The sequence below is a fragment of the Lactuca serriola genome, chromosome 1 (assembly GCF_051521515.1).
Source record: "Lactuca serriola cultivar US96UC23 chromosome 1, Lser_US96UC23_V15, whole genome shotgun sequence".
NCBI lineage: Eukaryota > Viridiplantae > Streptophyta > Magnoliopsida > Asterales > Asteraceae > Lactuca > Lactuca serriola.
Genome location: NC_136408.1, coordinates 201,769,703 through 201,797,038, shown reverse-complemented (window position 1 = coordinate 201,797,038; position 27,336 = coordinate 201,769,703). Strand labels below are relative to the sequence as shown.

The 27,336-nt window shown below is 35.3% G+C and overlaps 1 long non-coding RNA gene across 1 annotated transcript; it reads left to right on the top strand.

Moving 5' to 3' along the window:
- Window positions 1-8,411: 8,411 nt before the first annotated feature.
- Window positions 8,412-11,213, top strand: LOC145072402 (uncharacterized). Its single transcript, XR_013691003.1, has 4 exons — window positions 8,412-8,587; window positions 9,828-9,886; window positions 10,052-10,143; window positions 11,143-11,213. It is a non-coding gene; the product is annotated as an uncharacterized LOC145072402 (long non-coding RNA).
- Window positions 11,214-27,336: the final 16,123 nt, after the last annotated feature.

Below are 27,336 nucleotides of genomic sequence, written 5' to 3'. Positions count from 1 at the left end.
ATCCTATGGGTTTTAGCCCAACTTGATTATCCATGGAGCATTAGCCCACTATACAAGTATGGATGATTTACACAATCAACCCATATATTTAATTAGTCTTCTTTTGATCACTTAATTAATCCTTGATTAATTCTTGATCAATGCTAATTAAATAATCTTATTATTCTTATTATTAATATACTAGAACTTATAATATATTAATAACCATAAGTGTCTTATTTCTCTCATTATAGTCTATCCAAGTGCATGATGCCATGCAACCCAAATGGACCATGCCGGGTCGGTCAAGTCTTACCAATTATAGTTATGGACTTAGACATTAATCCAACAATCTCTTCCTTAGGCTTAGAGGCTAACTTAGAACTTACCCTTGAAGTGTTTTAGACATTAAACTTTATGTTTGGAGGCTTAAAAAGGATTTACGGCCCAGGAACACTCTTAGGCTGTAAACTCCCTAAAATTATGCAAATTAAGCCTTAAACCCCCTATTTAGCCTTGGACCATCACTTACAAGCTTATAGGAGTAAGCTAAGGACCTCAAAAACGAAGTATAAGGGGTGTCCAAGGGTTTACGGCCGTAAACCATGGGGTTCACGACCGTAAACTCCTAAGGAGTGCTCCTAGGACCGCAAACTCCAAGGGAGTGCCCCTTTTGAACCCTAAACACCCCTCAAGCCTTGGAATTTACCTTGGAACCCTTCCTAGTGATACAAGTGACTTGAAAGCACACAAATACACTCCTCCCATGAGTTTACAGCCGTAAACGCATGGGGGAAGTGGTCCCTCAGCCATAAACTCACCCAAGGTGAGTATTTGAGGAGTAAACTCCATAGTGAGGCCTAACACTCCTTCCTTGCAACCCAATAGCCGCCTAGCACTTGACCAAAATGTTTTTCTTCGCATTAGGAGGCCTATATGTATTTAATTAGTGTCTTAGTCACTAATTACATGTAAACATATGTCTTCATATGTTACTAGGGTCATAAAGTGTGTTTAAGTCTTCACTTGACACCAAGCGCTCACCCGACACTTCCACCTGATCTACTCGCAACTGGTGAGTTCATACCCCTTAATTAACCTTTTCAACTGTGTTTACATGTTTTAGGGGGGAATACAAGTTAAATACAACATGTTTTGGTATCAAATCATATGTGCTTTATAACTTGAAATCAAAAAGGATTTTCTATACTTTTAGCTACTTGTCAACAAAATTGTTTTAGATAATTATCAAACACATTTTCTATGTTAAAATTGTTATTAAACTAGCTTCAAACTGTTTTTAAAAATACTTTTCTTTTAAACTATATCTACACCAATATATTTATATAAGTAAGACTTAAAGGACTTAGGACCGATAGCTCGCCTTATTTCCTGTTCTTGTTTGATTGTGGTCTTAGGGTATATTGTTATCCGTCCGACTGTCGTTGAATTCTTAGTTATATATCATATATATTTGTGTTAGATATGAAAGTCTTCACCTTATTTAATACCCTTATAGATCAAAGACATGCAAACCCACACTCTATTTAACTATAATAGGTATAGTTAAGACTACTGTTCATTACCTCTATCACTATGATACTAAAACTACTACTATTACAAGTTACTGCATGTTAAAGAGAACACTCTATATACTATACTAAAAGTTCATTATACTATAATACAATAGAATACACTAATCCAGAATATGAAACACTATCCCTCTATATGGCACTCTACTACGCAAATACCATGTAACCAGAGCTTCCCGGAAGGAAAGAAACACTACATGTATAGATCTATACAGGACGGACGCTATTACATCCCGAATGTTAATTATAGATCGAGCCGACCAGGCCCAGGGGTGACAAAACATCGCTACATTACGTATGACCGGGAAGGTCATCGGACTCTCTATTATCACTCAGTTTGGTTACATGAGAGATTACATCCATATCCAAATTAACGAACTAAGAATTAAAGTCTAAACTAACTTCCCGAAGTAAGAAAATATATATCACTAATTGAAGTTTGCAGCACTACTACAGCCAGCCGACAATAATCTTTCCTCATCTACGTTACTTGAATGAAATCTATTACCTTATTTTTATAACTGAAAGTTTCAATGGAAATACTTTTACACACTCGAAGGTTTAAACTTACAAATGCTCAAAGCTAGAAAATATAGTATTTTCTAAGGATTTTTACTATTCTCAAACATTAATCACAACTTTTATATTACATGATTGTGAACATTTTTATACAAACAATGACACTAAATTCTTATGAACTCACCAGCTTTATGCTGATACTCGTTTTCAAAATAACTTGTATTCTCAGGTCAAAAATAGACAGGTACTGGTGCAGCTTTTGAGAAGATGGAGCGTATACAAGACCCATCTTTTATTTTTGTGTATACTTTTGGTGTCTATTAACTGTACAGAACATGTTTGTATTTACAATCACTATATTAATGCAATGGTTGTTGTCGCTTGTTTTTACTATTATGCAATTGTTATGATACTGTACATGAGGTCCTCCACCCCAGAATGTATTCCGCCATTTCGGTTTTGGGGTGTGACACATTGTTTTGATTGTTTTAACCTTGATTTTGGAAACCTCTATTTTTATTTTGAAAACTGTTGTTTGGATTGTGATTATGACGTGAGTTGGGATCATTTTGAAATCCCTGATTTTGAAAACCTTGGTTTGAGTTATTATGGAAGGAAGGTCTTTGAGAATTTTGTCCACAGTAAGGTCTAGGTTGAAAACCCGAGTTGTTTTGTCTAAAAGATGGTCTTGGTTGAAACCCTGAATTATTTTGTCCAAAGGATGGTTTGTTTTGAAAGTTTGGTCTAAGATTTGATTGACCATGATTTGGGAGAAATCTCTAAAGATTTGTGTTTGCAACCAATGCACACAGTTGTTGATAATCTGCTTCATCATTTGAATCAGACTGTAAGGTTTGGTTTTGAAAAGATGTAGCCTGATTAAAATGATTAAAGTTTTGATCATTAAAAGGTATTTGGTTTTGTGAAGTTGTGGACACAAGAGCAAGTGGTCCTCCAAAAGTTGTAGTGGTTGGCGGGTCAATCGAGGATTCATACAATTGTAGTTCTCCATACAAATTGTACAAAGTTTCTGTATGAATAGCTGGATTTCCCTGAATAATGAGTTTAACCATTTTCCAACTTTCGAAAAGATTGTTTAAAAACTTGAGATTTATCTCGTGTTGTGTCTTTTTGATACCCAAATTGTTCATTTTGACCATAATAAGATTGAACCTATCATGAGCATTATGGATGGTTTCTGATGAAAGCATTTTGAAATTATCGAATTCATTCAAAACAGATGTTCTTTTGTTTCCGATAATTCTTTTATTTCCACAAAAACGATTTTTCAAATTTTCCCAAATTTGATTTGCGGTTAACAGCATAATGTCATCCATTTGACTTAGAATACTGTGAGGTATTCCAGACACAAGTTCGTTTTTGGCTTGGAGTTCCAACTTTCTTATGATATCGGTTTGAGTGGCTTGATTTGTAGCAAGAGTAGCCATATTTTCTGGAGTAATATATGTTCCTTCTACACACTTCCAGATATCTTCATTTATAGCATTAAGATGAAGATTCATACGGCTAACCGACAAATTATACTCTTCAGGAATAAGTAAGGGTGCCCGTGAACCAGATCCTAAGCTATTTGCAATGGAGACAAGGTTCATGTTTGAGTAATTTGCCAAAGACATTTTTTGAAAGGATTTTGAACAAGTGATATTAAAATGAAATATTTAAAGAAAAGCTTATGGAAGGTTTATAAACGCTATAACCAAAAGTTTTTCGAAAAAAATTTCAAGGTAAATCACACAAGCTCTGATACCAATTGTTAGATAAATTATTCCTTTTATATATCAACACAGATACCGATTTGTTAGAAATATAACAATCTGATCACCACAACAAAAGGCTCGGTTACCAGTTACTGTGTGACAAATATAAAAGTTTAAGATATAATGTATATATATATATATATATATATATATATATATATATATATTTAAAGAATAATAATTGCGGAATAAGTATAAATATGAAAGCTATAAATGACTGAAAGCTATAATAATATAAATGATTGTATTTAAATGACGTAAAGCTATAAATAATATAAATGACTGTATTTAAATGACATAAAACTATAATAAAATATATAAGTATATAAATATATATCAAGTAGGTTCGTCAATAAATTGACTAAACTGGACTCGTAGAACGAATTGTCGATATTTGTTCTCTTAGAATGGCTGGTCGATATTGGGACTCTTGGAACGACTGGTCGATATTTGTTCTTTGAATGATTGGTCGATATTGGGACTCTTGGAAGGACTGGTCGATATTTTTGCAAAGATCAATCCGACATTGGATAAGTAACAAAAAGTTCATTTAAAGCTCGGTTTTATGTAAAATAAGTTGTTTACAAAAGGGTAAAAAATACATGAGTCTATGTATTTGTATTTGAGGTATTTTTGGGTAAAAACATGCACACGGGTCGTGTAAAATAAGGCACAAGTAACATGAGTCGTGTAGGAAGGTTTAGGAGGGTTTTCTTGATGATGATCCTGAACACGGGCCGTGTTGGATTTAGGCTTGGTTTGAACACAGACCGTGTTAAAGTATAGAGGCAAATAGAAGAGTACACGGGTCGTGTTTGATATAAGGCATGCTGAACCTGGGCCGTGTTCACGCAGCTATCAATTTCGGGATTTTTGTGATTTGAAGGTACGTTTTGTTTGTGATGTTTTGGCTAAGGTATTGGTGTCATGGTGTTTTGAGGATGTTTTCTAGGTTGTTTAGATGTTGGAAGGAGGTTGATATAAGGTGGTGATAGTGATGAAATTTTTATGAAGATGATGATGAATAGTGATGGGTTTTGTTGTTGGTCTTGATGCAGAAGGTTTTGGGGGTGTTTCATTGTTGTTTTTTGGTGTTTTAATGTAAGGGAAATGTTTGGTGGTGTATGGTGTGATGAACAAAGATGGTGAAGACGAAGAACTGCTTCCCTCGGACATTTGTAATAATCGAATCACCGCTTCCCTCAGACATTTGTAATAATCGAATGATCGAGTTTTTACTAGAATTAACGAATAAGATTTAAAATTGAGGCCATTTTGAATTTGGGGCCCTATGCCTTTGCTTAGTTTGGTAAACACTTGAGCCGGCCCTGGGCACGAGGAGACAACTCTTGGATCTAAGTCAGTCTGTCAGATGTTGCTGGTGTAGAAGGTGTAATCAGAGATGATACATACGAATGGTAGATTGGTTCTGATGGCTCTTTCTCGGTTTGTTGCACTTAAAATCATATAGATGATACCACTCTTTAAGTGGGTCACCATGCTAGGAGATGGTGCCAATTAAAGTTAATGTTTTCGTGCTGGATGTTTTGTTGGACAAGATTCCTATACGGAAAAACCTTTTGGACATGGAGATTGATCTTGCTTCGGTGTTATGTTCGGTTTGCTCGCACCATGTGAAGATTCTTGTAATGTGATTATTTTTTGTGATGCAACTAGATTGTGGACTAAGATGATAAAGTGTTTAGAATGACCTTTTCCATTTTTTCTAATGTGGATGAGGTATTTCATTGGGTGGATATTGTCATGATGAATACAGGGAAATTAAAAGGAATTTGCATAGGATAGTTTTTACTACTATTTTTGTTATATGGAGGAATCACAATGAAGTTCTTTTCAGATTGGAGGTGAAGTCATTATATTTCTTTTCATTGGTTTAATAATATAAATAGTAAAAACTGAATTCCATGGACTTTGTGGATACAAAACTCAATGCTCCATAGCACTTATAATTTTTTTTCTAGCTCATTGATAGTAGTTTTATTTGAATCTTTAGTTGTTTAAAACAAAAAGTATACTTGGCAAGGTCCGGTGGAAATTATTTTATATCAACTATAGCTGGTACGATATACAATTTAAGTAAAAATAATCTTGTACCAACAGTCCTAGTATAGAAAATTTTGAATCATTTATGCGCATGCGTTTTACACATGTCTTCCCTAAAAAAGTTAACATATAAGTATAATAAGACTACAAGAAGTATCTTTTTATTGTGATCAATTATCAACATGTTAAATCATCAACATTAGTTAATAGACAACATAAATTAGATTTCAAAATACAAGTTTCCAATAAGCATTCTTATATATATATATATATATATATATATATATATATATATATATATATATATATATATATATATATATTAAAGATGACCATCTTTTTGAATAGTGAAGTTGACAATTGTTTGGCAAGAATGGCCATTGGATGTGGTGTTTCCGTTTTGTTTTTGTGCCTGAGCATTTTATGGAAATATTTACATTCTTGTATACACGTGTTGATCATCGTTTGGTTTATCGGCTTCCAGATTCTTCCCACCGCCTCCTTATCCAATATCTTCTATCGAATCAAAGTTCCAATAGCCACCACCTTCTTCTTACCGTTTCATCCCGATCGTCTTTTCTCCACCACCCACTCACATCATATCGATGTCTCCACACCTCTCATGAACGCAAATGGCAAAGATCTGCATCGATTTCCCGATTCCGCCCCTTTAAGTGACCGTCTTAGAAGCCGAACCCGACGGTTGATCTATTGGAAACCGAACCCGACGATTGATGTTGGTGAAACGCAGGAGGTTTCTAACTGGAGGTGACTTGGTGACTTGGTGGGTGTAAGCGGAAGTCACCGGTCCGCGGCGGAGGCTGCGGTGGTGGTCAACACAAATGAGTTTCTCCACCTACCATCGGTTCTGATCTCCTACGCTCCTCCAAACCACTGCGCACTCCTCCATCGTCTATTACCTCATGTTGACTCGAACCTATCCGATTCATCGTTTTTCAGAGGTGACACTTTGCATTCACTCTACTTTTTTTATTCCACAGATTCATATACATTAGGGTACCCTTCGTCTTTTTTTACCTTGATCACTACCACCATCAGCTGCCTCATCTGGACCTCTGATTAGGGCTTCATGAAGACCATCGCTCCCACCGGACACACTCAAACGAGAATGGAGGAGGACGATTGCAGACAAGAATCACTGTTGGGTTAGTTTTATTCCTCTAATTATCTATAGGAAATAATTATGTCATATTTATATGTTATTTCAGTTTTATTCTTTTATGCCCTTTGATTTAGGAGTCGAAAGTTTTATTTGCATTACCATGGTCAAGATTCAAGTCGACTGGATATAACATATGTTTTTCTTATTCTACTCTTTTGTTTAGAAATCGATACCGTTATGTTTTTTCCCGGAAACTATCGAAAGTCGATTACAAGAATTGGAATCCTATTACATGGGTTAGCAAAATCAGGTCAGATCTTTCTTCTCATCTCTTTTGTCAAGTGAAGTCAAATAAATCAATCAGATGTCAAATGGTTCATTTTACCACACAATTCAATATAATTTCCCTGCCCCTTTCATTGACTTCGATCCTATTTTGGCTTTCATAAGTGAGTGAGGAAATAATTAGTTCAGATTCCTTCATTATCTTAAAGCTTCTATTTTGGTACTGTGTGTTATTCTCTATGATTCTCAGACACCTGACATTCCAGTAAGATTCACATTTTCTTTCCTTAATAGGCTTTGATCATGAAGAATTCCTTTCATATTTTTAGAAACAAATTTCATCATTAAGAATTTAATTAATTGGATATAAATCTCTAAATAGCGTGTGGTTCAATTCATTTTTTTAGGGTGAGGACCATGGAAAAATTTACGTTTGACAATTTTTGACCATGTCAACTTGGTTCATCTGTTTATCTTTTAGATTTCATGGAAAACGTACTGAAGCTTGAACTATCCTTGTATGCAGGTATTGGTTAAAGAGAGCTCACATGTGAGAACCATCATATTAAACATGCCTAAGCAACTTAATGCTCTTTCTTTTGAAATGGTAAGATAAACATTTTCTATTTATTTTTGTAAAAGAAAAATTATTTTTTGAAGCATTATAACTTTATTATGTAGTTAAAAATGAAATTTGACATATCATTTGTATCTTATCTTTCTAGATATCCCGACTCTTGGAACAAAGGTTAGGGTTAGATGCAAGAATGATGAATGAATTTTCATTATTATTTATCCAATTTTTTGGGTATCAGGTAACTGGAAACTTGGTGCAAATTTTTTCTCAAATGAGTTTACATTGTATAATTTGTTGGAAACATACACTAAACCACATGTAATCAACTCTCAGAATTCGATGCTTTCTTTTTAGTTTTTACAAATATAATTATTCAGGAAATCCAAAATCTTTCATTTGACCATGATGATCTTTATGTTGACTTCAAATCATATCATATACTTGAAGGTATCACTCCTTAGAGGAATTGTAATGGGAGGTGGTGCAGCAGCTTCAATGCATGGTAGATTTCGAGTTGTTACACTATTTATATCTTCTATGTCTAGTTCGCATTCTTCCAAAGCAGGTATTGAGGTATGAACCGCTCCCGCTTAGGTAGAGGACAGTGTTGGTCGGATTTTAGTCCAGTTAAGCAGGCACCACCGATTTTTTTAATGGAATGATCTTCAAGGTCTCTATTTCTCACACACTTATCTCATGCTTTGGTGGTCACAGGTCTCCAGCCATTTCTCTCTATTGTAGAAACTGATGGGTTTGAGCCATAAGAACTTTCCTATGTGCACATACAAACCCTAATGCTTGGATCTAGATTTCTCTAATTGAACATGCAATGTATCCAAGACTTTGATTGATAGATCTAATGAAAAACATTCAAATCATAACATATGAAAACAGATCTAAAGGATTACCTTGAGTTGCTGCTTGAACCTTCTTGTCCTTGGGACTTAGAGTCACAATTGTCACTCCTCTAATGGCTTACAGACACCAACTAGCAAGAGGATGATAAGTGAGAGAGAGAGAAGGGTGAGAAATCGGCCAGGGTTTCTTCAAATGCAAGAGTGTCGATTTCCTCAACCCTATGGGTGTATTTATACTAGTGAGCTCCCTAGGGTTTCACCCTTAAAACCCTAATCGGATAACTTAGGCCCTAAGCAATCCAATATCCTTAATTATAAGAACTTTCCTATGTGCACACACACACCCTAATGCTTGGATCTAGGTTTCTCTAATTAAACATGCAATGTATCCAAGACTTTGATTGATAGATCTAATGAAAAACCTTCAAATCATAACATATGAAAACAGATCTAAAGGATTACCTTGAGTTGCTGCTTGAATCTTCTTTTCCTTGGAGCTTAGAGTCACAATTGTCACTCCTCTAATGGCTTACAAACACCAACTAGCAAGAGGATGATAATTGAGAGAGAGAGAAGGGTGAGAAATTGCCCAGGGTTTCTTCAAATGCAAGAGTGTCGATTTCCTCAACCCTCTGGGTGTATTTATACTAGTGACCTCCCTAGGGATTCACCCTTAAAACCCTAATTGGATAACTTAGGCCCTAAGCAATCCAATATCCTTAATGATAAGCATTGGACGATTTCTAGGCTCTTCCAAACCCTAAAATCGTCCACCCCTTATCCATAAGGGATCATAGCTCAAAATACAACTATCATACAATTGACAGTTTATGCCCCTTTACTCAATTAATTTCTTTAAGTCACCAAATTAATTTATGACTTATATTAATCAAATAACAATATTATTATTCCTTATATTATACTCATAATATTTCTTCTCTCATTATAAATCATCCTGTCAAGTTGCTATGGTGAAGGCAACCCAAAAGGACCATGCACAACCGGGTCAAATACTTGCCAAATATAATGCAGTCTTAGACACTATTCCAACAGAAACATGCAGAAACAGGAGGCAAGCACTACTAAGTTACAGACGTTTTCTGAAAATACAGGTTGGTTTTAGCGATTTTAATGGGTTCATTATGGTTTTGGTGGTTGATTATCACGTAATCACCTTATTCCAGATGGATTGTAGGCGTTTAACAAATAATTTTTTTCGCTTTTAGGACCATATTGCCCCTGCACACTTTTTATGTTAATAAAACCAATTTCTACAGCTTCAGGACCACATTGGCCCTACACATGGGAAGCATTTGACAAGGGAGATGATATCCACATGAAAGCACATGGAAGACGCATCTGAGAAGAGGTAGAGAGTCCACTCTTTTCTATTGTACCATTGTACTAAATAAACCTCAATTGAGAAACTATGTTCAAGTTCAAAAAATAACAGTTGAGTTTCAGTTTGATATCTTATAGGTCATAATCCTAGAACCTTAAACACATCAAATTTAAGGCTATCTTCGTCACATAGGTCAAAATTACCATTTTCTGTCATTTGGCGCATTTAAATCAATGAAGACAACTTAAATTAGTATTTTGGTTAATATAAACTTTGTATTACAGAAACAAAAACGAGCGTCTAAACCATTAATGCTTATTTTAACAATTTAAAAGTCTTTTTTTTTTGTTAAATTTTCTATTATGGTTATTTTGTTAATTTCAATCAGGTTAGACAAAAAAAATTGTCTTTTGGTTTATTTAAACTTGGATTACAAGTACGAAAGAATGAATATGAACTGTTTTTGTCATTTTGACCAATTAAGTACATATATTTTTTCATTTTCTCAAAATGACAATTTTAAAGTAAGTAAAATAGAAACCATTTTTTCTTTGTAATTATTGTCTTTATTAAAATCACCATCTTCGCTTTTGTCTCTTTAAATTTCATTTTTGTGTCTTATTTTACTAATCTATGTTTGTCAAAAAATACCAATGTACTTTTTCGATCATTTGAATATGACTCCCATTTCGTTCTAAAATTTTATATCATTTGACCATTTAATCCATTAAGAATCAAAGCGTGTACATGGTAAGTGTCCCCTCTAACTTAAATATTCATGTTTCTGATTCTTCCGGATGCAAAAGGAGCTTATCGTAAGTCTCTTATATCTTAATTTATACATTTATTATTTATTTGGTTATTATCATGACAAACTACTACTTTCTATTATTTAAAATAATGTCTCCAGTTTCTTTGCATTCCTAAGATTAATAAAAGCCTTAGCTTTCAATAGTTGTTTGTTTTTTGTTTTGATATTTGAATTGAATGTAACCGTATTTTACAGTCGTTTATTTGTTTATGCAGGAGGTTCATAAATTTGAAGATTTTGAGGAAAACTTAAAGATTTGAGGCTACAGTGGTATTTGGAAGGTAAAATTAGCTAAGAAGTTGAGTTTACTATTATGTTATATAGTTAGGAATTTCAGTTTACTGTCAATTTCGTGTTTTGGTTATGGCTATTTACAAAATTTTGATTTTCTGATCTGCCTTTAGTTAAGAAAATACCATTAGATTACTAATTGTATCATTGCTGTCAAAATCTGTCAAATTTCTGTTACAGATGTTCAAAACGTGGTATGATAAATTATTGGCCTTCATTTCTTGACTGTATTTATTTGTTTTTCAAAGTTTTGATATGTTTTTTTTTCTTTTCTTTTCTTGGGACTTATGGAATCTAACAAAACTGACGATTGAACTTATTAGCATACTTGTAACATACACGTTCTGAAATCATGTATTGTTATTATTTAAAGTAAATAAAATTGAGTGTTGAGTTCTAACGGATAGGTTTTACTAGAAATGAAGTAAAACTATGTTTAGAATTTCTCATAAAATATTGGAAGTCTTATGAGATTCCAATTAATAGCCAAATAGTGCAATTTAACGAAAATATAAAATTTGGAATAACTAAAATTTTATTATTGAAAGTTGTAGATAATCTCATTAGAAGCATTTAGGCGAAAACCTCATCGAAATTTGAGTTATAAAGAAGAAGTTATAACCAATCGAAGATCCGCGACAAAACCAGCACGACGCCGAATGACGTAAAAAGTGAGTTTTTGATAAACTACTTTTTAGCCTTAGTAATCTAAATAAAAGTCGTAGTATTCGTTAAACCGAGAAGTTCGATAAAAAGAACGCCAAAATCTGACTTCGTATGAGAAAGTTATGATTTTTCTAAATTTCGGAATAGCAGTAGACAGCTAAAAACTTGAATTTTAGATTGAGTGATTTTTAGCCGAGACAACCTAAACTAGAATTGAAGATCTCGTCAATAGTAGTACAACGGTAAAAAGTCTGACGAAAACGGATGTCGGATGAAAAAGTTATGAATTTTTAATGGGTTTTCCTGTTCCGGTCTGTTAAAAATAATAATATTAAAAATAAATCAAAATTAGCCGACGAAGTCTAAATAAAATTTGTAGAGAATAATTTTACCTACGCGTGCATATAAAGAACGTTGAAAACGGAGCCCGTATGCCAAAGTTATGGACTTTAGAAGATTAGGGCTCATTTTCCGAGGAATCTCGCATGGATAAGCCTTATCCGGAAGAGCCACGCCACCTCGCATGAACAGTAGCCGCGTGTCGCGCACCTGTCGCCTTCCGATTGGATCGAGCTTCGGTCTGGTAAGCATCCGACGTGCCTTTTGACGTCCTAGGGGACGTCTAAGACGGCTCATAAGACGCCTCGCACGTATCCTTCGCTGCTACTACCACCGAGCTGCTTCGCTGCTGACTCACTTCCTTCTCGGCCAACCTTCGCATGATATATATAGGAGGTTGCGAACCAGCCCGGGTATTTTCAATAAATTGCCATTTTTGGCCCCTCTTTCCATATTTTGACTATTTCCATATCCCCCAAAGCCCCGGTGTTGTTTTTAAAGCTCAGAATACGTCCCGAAGTGCCCGAAGAGCCCAAGAAATTTATTTTTTCGGTTTGAAGCTCTACTCTCGCAAGGTCTATTTTTCAATAAATCTCCCAGTTTTCAACGACGAAAGCTATTTATAGAGCCAAAGTGCTGCACAAATTACTATTTTAACCCCCAGTTATTTTAAGGTGAGTTTAATATATAGAAATAATTGTATATTATGTGTTATATGTGCTATGTGTTTTTCAGTGTTATTATTCCGGGTTATTTTCTTGTGTTATTTTTATTCGCTATTTTTAATAACAAAGAAATACCTTTGACCATGTGATCAGTGAAAGGACTTAGATTCACATTGGTACTGGTATGAAGCCTCTGACCATGTAGAACATGTCTCCGTAAGAGAATGATTTCTATTCTATGGTATTGGCAGAAGGTTAGACAGGACTGAAAGCCTGAAATCTACCAAAATGTTTAATCAGAAAGTGTATGTTTTCTGTGCCATTTGGGCCGAAGCTTTATTGATGTATAGTAAGAATGGAAATCATTATGTCTTATTGATTGTATATCTTTGAATCAAATCCTCAATTGATATGAAAAGTTTGTCACATGTTTCACATATGCCCTTGTTGTTCCTTGTTCCTCTTTGCTTCTGCCATATTGAAGTATATATATGGCATAACGTTATATTGTATCTATTATTGAACTCACTAAGCGTCACCGCTTACCCTCTCAATGTTTAACAAATTTGTAGGAGATAAATAACCAGTATAGTTATATACTGTCGGAAGGTTTAGAATAGTTGTAATATTACTTTTGTATTTAGGGATCATGTATGTATAAATGTATAGTATCCTAGGTAGTTATGTAATATAGAACACTTTGTAATAGTCAGTTTGTATCCAGTAGTTTGTAACCTCTTTATCAATGTAAAATATTGTTTTTATGAATATGCAAGTATCATGTTATGGAGTAACTATATTGTCAAGTATGAAAGTTTGGGTTTTTATGAAATACGAAAGTTTGGGTCTTTCAATCATGGTATCAGAGCAATTGTTTAAGTGAACTAAATACCACGGATTGGTATTTAGACTTAAACTGTTGGAAGTTCAATATATGAACTGGATTCATAGTAATTATATGGATACAAACCAAAGGAAATACTTAAGTGGGGTATTCGGTAGTGATAAACCCTAGTATTCTAAGATATTAAGTTACTTCAAAATTTTCAAAGAATTAGTTTAACTGAACTAGGAATTTTGAGAAATTCTAGACTTAAACATAAATTGTTAAGTGAATATGATACGATGTGTATCTGGTATACTTAGGTTGAATACCTAAATGGAAAAAAGCACTAGAATATTAAGATGAGATATGCCTTATATTATAATATGTGCTAAATGATAAATGAATATAACATGCCTTAGGTTGCTTGCCATATTGCTATTATTTAAGAAAGTTTATGGGCTGTTGCCGACCTTGATTTAGAAGAGGAAATTTAATGCTTAGAATTCTAATAATTTTTGTATTATGATTTACTTGAACTTTTCGAAGTGATAAAGAGACTATTGATAGTCGACATCGATAAGTTTGTAGATAAATGATCGAAGGATATCGTAATGTGTTATCGTAAATAGTGTATTAATACCTATAGAGTGGTATTATATATTCAAAGTATATTTGATGATATAATTACATCTTTGGAAGAATGATGTGCATTTGAAACACATTTGGACGAGATAAATGTGTTGGTGTAATCCATGAAGTTGTTCCACCGCTGTCCTGAATGAAGCAGTGATTGTCTTTAGATACGAAAGAACCGAAGGTGGTGATCAATACTTCGATAGTATCACAATTAATGTTGTGCGAGATTTAGAAGAATTAAATGAAGATCAAAGTAAAGGCTGATGAAGTTTTCAGACTCAATAGGCCAAGACTTTACCTTGACTATGTGATATAGTATGCAATTCAAGTAGTATTCATATAAGGATGTTCAGACTTAGTAATTATTAATACTAAGTGATGACTGAATTCTATCACATCCTTATGGAAGTAAGGATAATGAAATGAACAAATGTGCATGGTGAATCATATGGGTTAGAAGATGATGCAGGTAGTTGGAAACAGTTTGTCTTCACACTACAAGAGTAAATTTTGGTATTGCATGTCTATTACAGTAGACACTACCCAAGAAAGAATTTATATGAAGAATTGGAAGTAGAATCCATATTAATCTAGGAAAAGTATTAGAATATGCTAGATCGAGCATATGCAAGAGAAGAATCCTAGAAGGAAAATATAGGAAATACAATATATGTTTGATAGAAACATGAAATACTTAATTGAGTCTAGAGGAAATTGTTGTATGTACTTGTTTGAACACACTCGTGTGTGATAAATTGCTTTGTGATTTTGAATGGTAACTTGGAAAATTGCGAGACAATACATGGGACGAGTATGAGTAGGTGTGAATGGTAGTAGAGGCCTATACTACCGGAAGCACAAGACTCACACTTGGATCAGGGAAAGTCACAAGGTTACCAAGAAACTAGTAATTGATTCCGTTTTATTCATGTATATCGTTACCATCGTTTCGGTAATGACACAAAAGATGATTGTTATTCCGACCCTAGTGGTCATATCAAACCATGTCCGAAAAAGACGAGTATGTTACATGGTTCAGAGAACCAAGATCGATGTAACATCCGACTTAGTCCAGGAAATTAAAATGAAAGATAGTTGATGCGATCAATAGAAGAAACGCGATCACCGTTATAGTAAAGAATTTTGTAGCAAGAAGTGCTACATACTATAAATGGTTATATTACATTAGAACATGAAGGAAGGTTACCTACACAATAGTATTTGACAATTAGAGACGAGAGTTTGATTCATTATGTGTCTCTTGCATAATGCAATTAAAAGTCATTGGAATATGACCATTCGAATTGTTGTTATAATAAAAAGTAAAGATTTTATCTTGGGTTTAGTATATAAACCAAGATAGAGAAGAAGTCTGCAATGAGAATTGAGTTTTAACTCAAAGATTAGAATTGAAGGTTCAATAGAGAATAAAGAGCGGGTATAGTTTTAAATACCGCTATTACTTATGGAGTTTGAAAAGTTTAATAATAAATTGGTAAATCAAAAGTTAAAAATAATACATTTTAGATTATTACAAGAGGAGATACGTTAGTACCCGAGTGTTATAACTGGTACACTCGACATAAAATGACTTAGTAAATAAAATATGCGAAATAGAACAGACAAAGCTTCGACTTTTACAACAAAATGACTCAACATTCTCCCCCTTTGTAAACAGTCGAAGTCACTCAATTAGTGATAACTTGAGCAACTAAGTGCATTGTCCTTCGAATTTCAGAGTACCAAGTGATTATCTTCTTCAGCTCCTTCTGTCTCCATCATTTTTCTTGGTGCAGTTACTCATACGAACAATAAAGTTCGTATATTGCGAAGTTGTATATCTTTCAATATCGGCAACTTGAAACAAGAATCTCTTTGCCTTTCCCTTTGTGTCTTTCCCTGCGAACACCATGCCAAATGGTTTGAGACAAATTTCACCATCAACATATTTCATCAACTCCTATTGTGGCTTCGTAGGTTCCATAGAAACATTAACCTTTCTTCCAACACCTGAAGCAAGCTCTTCATCAGTTAAGGCCAAGCAATCATAGTAATTATCTATGAATATCTTGAGATGCCCTAAACCAAGTCTGTACACATCTAAATCAGTTTCCTTCAGTTGGTTTTCTTCAATATCTTTCAAAATTAATGCCACTTGAATGAGATCATTGAGATTCATCAACGGAAAGTCAGCAATTGAGAAATCAAATGGTTTGTTGTCTGCTCGAACTACAAAGTAACGAAAGTTCTGAAGCAAATTCTCGAACATGACATCTTTCTTGATAGCCGTCACTCTTTTTATCTTTACCAAGGACCGAACTTCATCTTTTCATTAATTGGGCAGTCTAGTTGGCACATGTGTACTCATCAGGATCTTCGAATCTTTCACTGACCTTGTACTGTGCCGTGATAAACATCATTTCGTTAATTGGGAAGTCTAGTTGGCACATGTCTGAGTTCGAAGTGGCATAGCTTTTCCTTGGCTTTTTCTCAAATGCATACATGTGATTCCCCAATACTCTGGATTCAATTGATTCAAATGAGTATAACTTCGTAGGATCTCCTTTGTTCATTGTTGGTGGGTCATTTTCTCTTAGCCTCATTATGCTTTGAATATGCCTCTGTTTCTCTATATCAGCATCGATTTCAGCTTTCTTCTCCTCCTTCGACTTTTCATGAGCAATACCTTTTCCTTTCCCAATATTTGAAGTATCAGGCTTCGCACTTGACCTTTATCTGTTGAACCAATTTTAATTCCTTTAGGAATTACTTTTGTAATTGGTTTTGATGTTACTACTGTTGAAGGAATTGAGCTGGTATTCAAAGGTAATGTTTTTTCAGTTGAGTCGAATATATTTTCCCAACAACTTTCGCATCCTCCCCTTTACTTCCTTTTACTTCTCCCCCTTGCACCCATGTGAAAGCAGGTGGGGCATTCTTCGGCAAAAGCAAAGTAAAATTTGTTATGGGAGCCAAAGCCTTCTAAATTGCCTGCTCCAACGAAGTCACTTTTAGCGTTAAAAATACAAGAGTTAAAATTGTCTAAGAAGTAGGCTTCGACACAATGGCTTTTAGTTCAGCTAACAACTCAATGAGCTTCGCGAACTGCTCCTTGTCATCTTGGCTCTTGGCTTCGATAATTGGCGCAGTAGATTGATAGTCTTTAACAATCTTTGTGAGTGCATCAGCCACAATATCAACACATTGTTGTACTATCATCTTTTGCGAAGTAATCTGTTGAAGCTCTTTTGCAATCTCTTGCTTCAATTCTTCGACTTTCAAGTTCACGTCCTCCCTTACTTTCTTGACATCTTGGATAAAAAGAACATGATGTTCTTTTGCAACATTTTTCAGTTCTTGTAAGGTACCATCAAAGTTTTTCCCTTGAGCTTTAAGCCGAAACTCATTATTTTGATCATTACCGTCTATCTTCTCAAACAGTCTTCTTTCAACTACTTTTATCATCGCATCAACGTCCATACCAGAAAGTGAATGCTTCGCACCAGAGTCAGCTTGTGACTGAAGAATGGTATTAACTTGCGATTCAGGATTTTGAATTGTTTACCCAACATAAGCATGTGGTCAGGTATCTCCTCCTCCTCTTAATCAAAGTGAAGTTCTTCAAATGTTCCTCCGAAACCACCTCCTTCAGTTTCATCATCGGAATGAGCTTGAGAAGTTATTGGTTGAGGATCCTCAGGGGATTGAGATGGGAATAGAGTCGTGAATGGATGTTTCAAAACATGATCAAATATGGGTGAAGTTGTAACACATGGGTTTGGAATGGGAAATGGTGGTAACGAAGTATTTAGACTTTTAGATGAGATAGGTAACGAAGTGGACAAAATAATAGGTAATGATGTTTCAACACTCGTGATAGGTGCCCCCGTATCAGATACGTTGACAACCATATCAAAAGCAGCTACCTCCTCATTAAATGATTCAATAGAGATTACTTCGAGTGGAATTGTAGTTGTGGTAGAAACATGCGAAGTGATGTTTGAAGATATAAGGGAAGTGGTTACCATCGTTGAAGTCGAAACAATCGGAGTTTCAGGAACAACTTCATCTTCTGAAGAGCCATCGCCAACAACAAGCTTCCTTTTCTTATATAATTTCCCAGTAATGTGCTCCGCAACATCATGGGCTCAATTTTTCTTGGACATTGGAGAAGTAGGTGCAGGGATTTCTCTGATAACAATTCCCTTACTACTCACTTGAGTTTTGCGAATGGTTGGAGAATCATCAGAGGAAGTCCGCTTGTGAGACATTTTCCAAAGCTTCTTTAAAACTCCTGATTTTGAAGGTATAATCTCCTTGGCAGGCTTGTCAGATCCAACCTCCTTCTGAATATCTTCCCCTACTGTAGACTTAGGTAATTCAGTCTTTATTTGTTCCTCATTCTTTGACTTCTGTGCTTGCTTGGAAGACTCACCTTCAACATTTAATAAAACTCCAGTTTGAACATCTGGATTAATAGTCTTCATATATCTGACGAGCACTTTATGAGAAGAATGTACTTTGCGAAGCATTGTATCAGGAATTCTTTCAATGTTCGTAAAGATATTTTCAACATCCTCCACTACCTTAGGGAATTGGTACTTAGTAAATTCCGCAACCTCTGCACCTTCAAGAACTTGAATGCCTGCTTTTTCATAAACTTTTGAAGAATCAAGCTCCAATGACGAGCACACAAAATCCCCTTTTCCACAGTTGTATTTTCAAGACTCTTAATAAATTCCTTCCTTAATTGAGTCCCATAATCTACACTTAGATCGTAGTATAACCCCATGACCATAGCATATACTTCCATCCTGCCTCTGTCAAGACCTACACTTCGACCTGTTAAACACCTGAGGAAAAATCCTAAGAGAAAATTCCACATACATGGCAAGCTTGACTTTCTGAAATCACTTAATTTGTCGAACGGTGGTTGATGCCCCATTTCATTGAACATATGAACAATCTGTGCATTGTGAGGTTTGAAGAATGGTGTTGAGTTAGGAATCTCCAAGTAACTGATGAACACTGACTTTGTCAATTGAATCCTTCTATCATTCACCAAATTGAAAGTGATGATATATATTGCTTTGTTGTATGAAGCTGTGGAAGCCGCCATTGATAACCAGGTCATTGGAACAGAAAAAGAGTTAAACATCACCGTGGCTAAATGTGATCGTTTCAGAACAATAATTAACATCTTCAACTCCTCTGGATACGTCGACACAACAGCGTCAACCTGATAATTTGTACTTTGGATTTTCATCAGAGGTTGTGAGACAATTTCTTCAGTGTTGGATTGATTTGCTGCCATTGTTGAAAATTGGGAATAACTTGAGAGAAGAATTCAAGGGTTTTTGTTCGTCTGAGAGTTATGAATTGCGTAAAGATTGTAGTGAAAAATTCCCTTTTTATATATTGCCCCAAAGTTGAACCGTTGATGAATTATCGACTAGGTTACGTGTTCCTGAAAACTCATAATCCTTAGCCATTGTAGTGATCATGCCCTATTAAATGCCTTGAAACTAGGGTCAACAGTTGTAACGCCCGTAGATCCAGGCTAATCAATTTAGAGACGATAAGCATAAAAAAATGAATATTTGATGGAAGATTAATTAGAAGGATTAATCTTAACCAAGTTGTAGTATATGTCTCGAGGTTTCTGAAAATATAAAGAACGCCAAAATCCGAGTTATAACGAAGAAGTTATGATTTGTCGAAGTTTCGTGACAAAACCGGCACGGTGCCGAATGTCGTAAAAAGTGAGTTTTTGATAAACTACTTTTTAGCCTTTGTGATCTAAACGAAACTCGTAGTGTTCTTTAAACTGAGAAGTTCGATAAAAAGAACGCCCAAATCTGACTTCGTATGAGGAAGTTATGATTTTTCGAAGTTTCAGCTTAGCAGTAGACAGCTAAAAACTCGAATTTTAGATCGAGAAATTTTTAGCCGACACAACCTAAACGAGAATTGAAGGTCTCGTCATTAGTAGCACAACAGTAAAATATCTGACGAAAACAGACGTCGGATGAAGAAGTTATGAATTTTTAACGAATTTCATGTCCCGGTCTGTTAAAAATAATAATATAAAAATTAAATTCAAAATTAGCCGATAAAGTCTAAACGAAATTTGTAGAGCGTAATTTTACCTACGTGTGCATATAAAGACTTCAAAAACAGAGCATGTATGAGAAAGGTATGGATTTTACAAGAATGGGCACAATTTTCGAGAAAATTCGCAAGGAATGGTGCTGGCCACGTGATCCTCGCATGCATAGCCCGTGCGCAACACACGTGTCGCTTGCTGATTGGACCAAGGGTGCGGTCCAATGATCTTCCGACGCCTCGCTTCTGACTCATCATCCAAGCCTCGTTGGCCCAATCCGAAGGCGCCGCTTGCCCTTCGCGTGTCCGAACCCTCGCATACGTGTCCGAAGCTCCTGCTGCCGCGTGTCTCGCCTGATGACTCCTCTTCTAAGCCGACTTAGGATCTCACCCTATAAATAGAGAGCTTGCGAGATCTTCCGGCTACTTTTGGAAAATGGGCATTTTCACCCCTTTTTCAATATTTTAGCCATTTTCGCTTCCCCCGATGCCCCGATATTATTTCCAACGCCCGGAATACTGCACAAAGTGCCCGAAAAGCCCGGAAAATTTATCTTTTCGGTTTCGAAGCCCGACTTTTGCAGAGCCCGGTTTCTCAATAAAACTCCCGGTTTTATTAGAAACGATCGTTTTAGGCAACGAAGTGCTGCCCGGTTATTGTTAAATCATGTGAGTGTATAGTCACTTTCAATTTACACATAGATATGAAGTATTTACCTTAAAATATGTGTTATGTTTAAATATATTAATTGTTTATTTGAGGTGACTGTTGTGTTGATATTCTATACAAGTATGTTGGGTAGAACATGGGTAGATAGTTGGTGTGTGATAAAATAAAGTGATGAGAGGTGTCGATGTTTAAGATGATCTACTCATCTAATAGAGTATAGACAATGGCCACAGACTATTTTAGATAGTCCAGTGGAACGTTAGTAGACTCGTAATCGGTACGTATGTTTGAACTATATGTTCATAAAGTGTTCTTGAACTATATGTTCCTTAGGTGTTTTGAACTATGTGTTCATCCTTTTGTTCTTCTTTTTGACATTATTACGTGTCGAGGTACGAAAGCGTATGGGAGTACTTTATTAGTATTTTCCCTATGCTTTTATTTTGAAGAGCTTTAGAGTCTTCGTTTCTTTTGTGAAGTGATCGGACGAGCTTCATGAGTCAGTGTTTTCATTTCCGATGTCGGATAGGGGTGCGTCTAGGGGTTATATAACTCACGATATTAAGACCACAGCCTAGGCATTAGTCAACGTTTTCCATTGCCGGATAGGGTGTGTCTGGGGGTTATATACCTCACGATATTCAGACCACAACCTAGGCATTGATAACTACCCCTGACTTAATTGTCTTGTGGTTCTCTCTTTTACGAACAAAGGTTCATGGTTAAACTGATTCCATTCATTCGATATCTTTATCGATCCTTGTTTGCTGCTAGGAGATTTCTAAAGAAGTTTCGTTAGTTAGTTGTTCATATCGATCCTTTAGGCTAGATCTAGTAAGATCATTGTATAAGGTTAGTATGTGGGGATCGATGTTGTTAGTTCCTGTTGAGTAAACCTTGGTGATGACATGACTTCGTGCCTATTAGGTAAACCCTGGCGATTATGAGACGTAGTGCCTATTAGATAAATCTTGTGACGATGTGACATCATGCCTATTAGATAAATCTTGGCGACGATGTGACTTCGTGCCTATTTGACATAAATTGTTGAAGGATAACAATGTTGTCACCCCGGTGTTTGTTTTATTTGACATAAATTGCTGAGAAAGAAATGTCGTCACCCTTTGACATAAATCGCTGAGAAAGCAATGTTGTCACCCTTTGACATAAATCGCTGAGAAAGCAATGTTGTCACCCTTTGACATAAATCGCTGAGAAAGCAATGTTGTCACCCTTTGGCATAAATTGCTGAGAAAGCAATGTTGTCACCCTTTGACATAAATTGTTGAGGAAAGCAATGTTGTCACCTTATTGGTTTTTTTTATGTTAGGATGTCTGGTTTGACATAAATTGCTGAGGAAAGCATTTTTGTCACCCCGTTGGTTGTCTTATTCGACATATATTGCTAAGGAACCCCCGAAGCAATGTTGTCACCCCTAATAAAAATCCTTAGGCTAGGTCCCTTGTGATAGTTGTTTTAGGGACATAAGGTGACGATAACGGGAATGGGTAATTGGGGTAATTTGGTTGACTGATTGATGTTTAAACATAATAAATTTATGTATTGTGGGTTGAAAACCCTATATGCTCACCAGACTTCCAAGCCTCACCCACTCAACTTTTTATGATTACAGGTAGTGGACCCCGAGCATAGTCGGATGATGATGATGAGTGATTTTGGATTATAGGCCATTAGTTATAAATAACTGTTGTAAGGCTTCTAATGTCTTGTTTATGCTTTTGATCTGTATCGGAACATGACATCCTGAGGTTTTGTTATGAAATAAAAATATATATTTCTTAAAGAAAGGTTCTGATAAATTTTTATCATGTTTGGTTTTGGGAACAAATTCTGCAACACTTTTAATGAAATGATTACTCTGATTTTATTTTAAAAAGCATAAACGAAATCGGTCTTTTCTGGCCGTGAAATTGGGGATGTCACAACGGTTACTTTAAACCCTTCGCAATCTTAGCTGTAAAAAAAAATGAACCCTTCGTTTTTGAGGTTAGGCTCTTTCGTTTATGGGATGTTAAACAAAGTCATACGCTAGACTTGTGAAATTGTCAGCCCAAGTTGGTAGTACTTAGAACCTCAAGGATTTCGTGAGTGCATGTGATTCAAACGAATGAGATAAGAAGCAATTTTAAGAAAAATTTGGGATTTTGTGATGTCAAATTTTATTGACACAAACCAGTGAAACCCCGGGCAAAGGTTACTTCGTTAATTACCAAGAGAGGTAAGCAACTGCTTTCGTGTTTTCCCGTGATATACAATTCACTACTTGTAGAGAAGTATCAACAGGCTTCTTTTATAGGCTTAATTTGGTGGTTATGCGAATTTTGTTACATATCATCCTAAACATAAGGTGAGTAATTGTAACCGAAATTACTTGTTTGATCGTTTTGATCAGGGACAAGATTGCTTTGGATTATTTTGAAAAGTGACAATGGATTCAGATATATACTCACACGGAAATCATATTCATAAAAAAATTAAGTGCTGGATCCTGTTGGGAAACAAACATCGTGGGCTTCGAACATTTGATCAGGATCACTCATACGAATGAATATGATTTGGAGTATATGAAATACCAGGTACTGAAACAAATGTTTTGTATAATTCTGGAACATGGTTCCCCGTCAATTCCTGAATGTGTGAAGATTTTGGGTTTTACTTACTTCACGGACTCATGAAATAAGATCATTAACATATATTGATGACATGTCTAAATTACGATTGGTTTGATCAAGTGACCTCAAGGACATGTGTCTTCATGTGAGCGTTGTGTTAAGAAATTTTGTGATGAAAAAGATTGGTTGTAAGATCGAATGTACATCTGTTATTTTTGGACCAAACAATATACTCTTAACTCATGTGAGAAGAGTAAGGTAGCTCGTTGGACTTATCCGAATGTAAGCCTAATTGGGAAGAAACTTTCATATGAAAATTTCATTAAGGCTTTCGTTTGATACACATAGAGTCATTTGAGGCTTGGGTCGACATGCAGCAGCATGCTTCTAGGGACACCCTAACTAGTATATAGTTCAAAGAAATGATACCTTCCCATAGAAACCTCAGCATGTCCTCTTCGAATTTTGCTCCAACTAGTACTGAAAAACACAAATCTAAAAGAACAAAATTAAAAGAACAAAAATCTTTTTGTATTTTTTATATTTTTGAGAAGAAACAAAAATATTTTTGTGATTTTATATTTATCAAAACAAAATTTAAGAAAATAAAACAAATTTAAGAAAATCTTTTTGGAATTTTAAATTTTTAGAAAATGAAATACAAAGCAAAAGAAAATCTAACTACAAACAAATGAAAATATTTTTGGTTTTTCGTGTTTTCTCAATGCTTTAAAGAAAAGAAGTAAAATGAACTCATGTTACCCAAAATGTGAATGCAAAACATAGCGAAGCCTCTTAGTGCACAGTAACTTCTAAATGATTTAGACTCAGATCCGCTGAATGAACATTTCTTTACTTGACAAACTTCTTTCATCCTTGAGTGATATTATTTGGCACTGAATTCGCATCGAGCATTCCTAAACCTGCTAAAATTCTCACAAAAGATTTTTCATCAAGAGCTTTAGTAAAAATATAAGCAAGTTGTTCAGTAGTCTTAACAAAATGTACTTCAATATTCCCTTCCTCTACATGATCTTTGATCAAGTGATATCGAAGAGCAATGTGTCTAGTCTTTGAGTGTTGTACAGGATTGTGACAAATGTGAATTGCACTTTGAGAATCACAGTACAAGGGAATCTTTTTCATATTTATAGCATAATCACGAAGTTGACTTTGGATCAAAATAGTTAGAGAAGTACAGGAAGCCGTTGAAATATATTCTGCTTCAGCAGTGGAGATAGCAACACACATTTGCTTTTTCGATTTCCAACTCACCAGCTTCCCATCCAAAAGTTGACATCCACCACTTGTACTCTTTCGATCTAAAGTACATCCCCCTAGGTCAACATCTGAAAAAGCTTGAATGAAAAATCCCGAATTCAAAGGATACCAGAGTCCTAACAAAATTGACCCTTAGGATAGCGAAAAATGTTTTCACTGCAGTTAAGTGAGGTTCTCTGGGATTTGTTTGGTACCTGGCACAATTACACACTGATAACATAATATCAGGCCTACTTGCAGTTAAGTACAATAAAGACCCTATCATGCTTCGATAAAGTGTTAGATCAACAACAGGAGCATCTAACGAAGGACTTAGTCTTGTTCCCACTACCATTGGCACTCTAAGCTTTGTACTATTCGTCATTCCAAACTTCTCAAGCAGATTCTTCATGTATTTTTCTTGATTGATAAAAATTCCATCCTTATTCTGTCTTATATTCAAACCAAGAAAATTATTTATTTTTCCCATCATGCTAATTTCGAATTGACTTTTCATAAGATTTTCAAATTCAGTAGACAATTCAGGGTCAGTTGAGCCAAAAATAATATCGTTAACATAGATTTGAGCAAGCATTAGATGATTACCCACTTTCTTTCGAAATAGTGTGGGATCAACTGATCCTTGCTTAAATTTTGACTGTTTCAAGAAATTGGTAAGAGTTGCATACCATGCTCTTGGTGCTTGTTTTAACCCATAAACTGCGTTGTCTAGAATGTAGACATGATCAGGATGTTCCTCACTTACAAATCCCGATGGTTGTTCGACATAGAATGTTTCTTCTAGTTCTCCATTCAATAATGCGCACTTAACGTCCATTTGATAAACATCAAAATTTTTATGAGCTGCATAGGCTAAAAATATGCGAACTGCCTCGAGTCTTGCGACAGGGGCGAAGGTTTCTTCATAGTCGATTCCTTCTTGTTGCGAATATCCTTTTACTAAAAGTCTAGCCTTGTTTCGAATAATATTGCCATCTTTGTCGGTTTTATTTTTGAAAATCCATTTTAACCCGACAATCGAAACATCATAAGGTTTAGGAATAAGTCTCCAAACCTTGTTTCGTTCGAATTCAGCCAGTTCGGATTGCATGGCAACAACCCAATCTGAGTGTTCCATTGCATTCTTTACTGTCTTTGGCTCTATTTTCGAAATAAATACATTAAACATACACAATTCTTGATTCGCATTAAGTACCTCGTTTTTGGCACGAATCTAAGCTCTAGTCAACACACCGTCTTGAGGATTCCCTATGACCTGTTCTTTGGGATGACTTTTTGTCCATTTTTCCATTGGTGGATATGTTGGATCGAAGTCTAATGGTGCATCCTCATACACCTCTTCATTTCAGTTCCGGCAACTGAAATGTTGTCTTCAAATTCATACTCCCCCGTCAACTGAACCTTCAAGCTCCCCCTCATCTTGATGCTCCCCCTCAACATGTTGATCTTCATTTCTTTTCTCCCCTTTGAAAGTATGTCCACCTTGAACACTGATTTCATCAGTCGTATGCTCCCCCACCATATGAACTTCAGGCATGCTTTCGCTACTATTTGAGTCAGACGTATGAGTAGAGTCATCATTGTGTTTTGAGGATTCTGGTGTTTGATTATCAGCAACATGAATTTTAGCATCGATCTCCCTATCAGGAATAACAAATATTAATTCATAATCAAAATCAATAGTATTTTCAGTTTCAACTTGATTATTTGAATCAGCTATGATTGGTTTTTGTTTGAATTTGCGATCTATCTGCTTAAGAAAATAGCCATCAAAGGTTAAGTTTAAAGTCTCTTCAACTTTTCGTGTTTGCTTGTTTAACACTCTGTATGTAACAGAATTACGCAAATATCCTAAGAATATGCCTTCGTCTGCCTTCGCATCAAACTTGGAAAGATTATCTTTTAAGTTCATTATAAAACACCTGCAACCAAAAACACGTAAAAATTTTACATTAGGTTTTCGATTGTTAAGTATTTCATATGGAGTAATATTGAATCTTCGATGAATGAATGAACGATTCTGAGTAAAACACACAGTTGACACAGCTTCAGCCCAAAGATATTGAGGTAAGTCCGCATATGTCAGCATAGTCCTAGCCGCTTCGTATAGAGACCTATTCCTCCTTTCGACCACACCATTTTGTTGTGGTGTATATGGTGATGAAAAATTATGCGAAATTCCCTTAGCTATGAGAAATGAATCTAACTTTTGATTTTTAAACTCAGAACCATTATCGCTTTTGATCTTGCGAACACTCTTTTTAAGACTCATCTCAATCTTCTTGATAAAGTCGAT